The sequence below is a fragment of the Solanum dulcamara genome, chromosome 8, assembly GCF_947179165.1.
Source record: "Solanum dulcamara chromosome 8, daSolDulc1.2, whole genome shotgun sequence".
Classification (NCBI taxonomy): Eukaryota; Viridiplantae; Streptophyta; class Magnoliopsida; order Solanales; family Solanaceae; genus Solanum; species Solanum dulcamara.
Window position 1 is genome coordinate 5,559,933 of NC_077244.1, and position 2,733 is coordinate 5,562,665.

General features: G+C 32.3%; 1 pseudogene; it reads right to left on the reverse strand.

The window, feature by feature from the left end:
* Nucleotides 1–241: 241 nt before the first annotated feature.
* Nucleotides 242–1,086, reverse strand: LOC129899751 (putative F-box/kelch-repeat protein At1g20790; annotated as a pseudogene).
* Between the last annotated feature and the right edge of the window lie 1,647 nt (nt 1,087–2,733).

Sequence of the window (2,733 nt, forward strand, 5' to 3'; positions counted from 1 at the left end):
AACTCAGAAATTATCTCTCAGACCCCCATTATCACATACAACAATAGGACCACAACATAATTAGACTCCAAGTCACCCAATCCCAACTTAACAACACATCAACTACTGTTCCCTTAATCACACACAACCTCATACCTGATTACATCATAAATTATATAAAAATATAACACATAATTTGTTCTTGTTAAAAATTTGAGGCCCCAAAAAATTGGGAGCCTCAGCCATATAACTTAAAATTATTCTAATTGTTGCTTGCATCATTACAAGTAGTAATGACTATGGAATTTTTGAAAATGGATACAAGGGTGAGTAAACCTTTTGACACCCCTAGCCATTTGTCACGACTAGTGATTTTACCATAGTTGACATCACAATGATCTATATACTGAGGACGATCAATTAGTCTAGCCTCTTCTCTCTTTGTATCAAAAGCTAGAACACTATTATCACTTCTGAGCCAATATAGAGAATAGCGCCAGTAAACAGGTGAAAATAAAAGGATAAAGAGATGGAAGTATTGGCTCTTGATTGGATTTCACGCCATACGCCAGATCTCTCAGATGAAAGTAGGTGAAATATGTAGAACCAGTTAAAATTTTCAACTAGTTTTTGGATGGTTACCAATTTATATGTATCTGAACTTAGATAATCAACAACTAGTCCTTGATAACCAAACACATATGTAGACTCTGGGTATCCTATTAGTTGGTGTTCTTTCATTGTTGGATTGAAAATACAATAAACCATAATTTTCTCAAAATCTAAGAGAATTAACCCATTATATGAGGCCCAAAGATCAACTTCACAGGATAAATACGTTGAACATTTAATGATCGGAGAAGGGTTTAAGGAAATTTTGTTAAAACTTGTGGATAACACACTTGATGAATAGACGACTTGTGTAAAACAATCTTTTTGATTTTGGAACAAAAGTTGGGAAAAAATAGGATCTGAAATCCTATCTTTAAGTTTCTTGTATAGAACTTTACATTGAATTGCTAACTTCAAGGGAAAGCGCGAGATGATCTCCCCAACTATATCTTCATCAAATTCCATGTGTTCCTCTGCTCTGTTGTTATTTGTCATGCCCTTAATTCATTTCATTCTTTCTTTAGAGTCTACAAAGGAAGACATCAAATGTATTTTACCGAGAACAAGTCATTGTCTTAATTGGTTTTAAATAGTCAAAAACTTTATTAGGTAAATCTCCTAAGTGATTCGAAAGATCCACATTAACAATCAATAACCTAGATATATTGATCTATAATGAATCTTGGTCATTAAAAAATCAAATTAATAAATAATATATATAATAATTATGTCTCTCATAAAAGTATAAGTACATTTAATGAATTATTGAATTTATTTAATATGATATAAATCATATTTAATAATATATTATGTTTCACGATCCAAAAATACAAGTCGTGATGGCACCTATGCTCCCGGCCAATAGGTAAGAAATCATTCTTTACTTTTACAAGTTTGCATCATACTTGTCAATCAAGTTTCATCAAAGTAGGAATATTTAAATGTCACATAATGCTCAAAAATCAATTAAGCACATAATCATTAAGAATGAAGGATATAATAAGATGCAATGCAACACCATGAGTGATATGCCTTAAATGCCAAGTAATCTCTAAACCGTTTATACAATACTTCTCAGAAATTCTCTGAGAGTTTGTGACTCATGGGGGACTCTCAAGGTCAATATACTGACATGAAAGATCTTTCTGTGCCTGTGCAGGCGATCTCAATGCATTATCACAAAATTAAATCATCCCCAACAAGGACAAGATCCACGTGCCTAACTCATAATCATAGAACGGTAACAACATGGACTATGTCCACATATTAGATCTTCTACTCATCTCATGTCAATACATGTGCATAATATAATATCAATAACATGAGGGATGATGAAGCATCTTAATCAATCAAATATCGGTATGACATTAATCACCTTAACTATAATAAATATACAAGTTCAATAAAGAAACAGAACCGCACAAAAGATATCAATTCAATAATACATCACCTAATGCCCACATACTTTGACATTCTCGAATTACAATCTATCATTTCATCATAATAAACTTTCCCTTTGATAACACTGTTAATCGTACCAATGTTAATCATAACATTAGTAAAAGATCTCCATCATTTTCCCTTAACCATTGTCTATTTCATTATTAATCTTTAATTAGAAAACACCCCTCAATAAAGTTTAGGAAATCTTAACATACCACGAATGCCGAACAAGCGTCATGAATCCTTAAGATTTCGTTTTACCCTTAATAAAGCTTCAAAAAATTCTCAATATATTAAATATGCATTATTTAATAGTGCAACAACCTTTCTGATCATTAAGGTCAAACTATTTGTAAAGAAAAAAAGCAGGCGAGAAAACTTTCAAAATATTAAGTTAAAAATTTCAAGCTAGGATAGTCTTGGATGAAATCTGAGTAAGGTGAATTCTACGAAAATTTAGGGGGAAGTATTAGTATAAACATCTAATTAGAGTTTGTTTTCCTTGTAGCTAAGACGTTATGTAATCTGTAGCACTTTTTGGAAGTGAATTCGAGTGAGTAAAACTCCTGATGTTGAACTTGACATGAAGGGGTTGGTTTAATACATTAAGGTTTGAAGGTGTGTTGCAAAATAGACTACTTTAGGAGTATTCGAGGTTCAATCCCATGCAAGCCGCTACAACAGGGGCATGCCTCTATG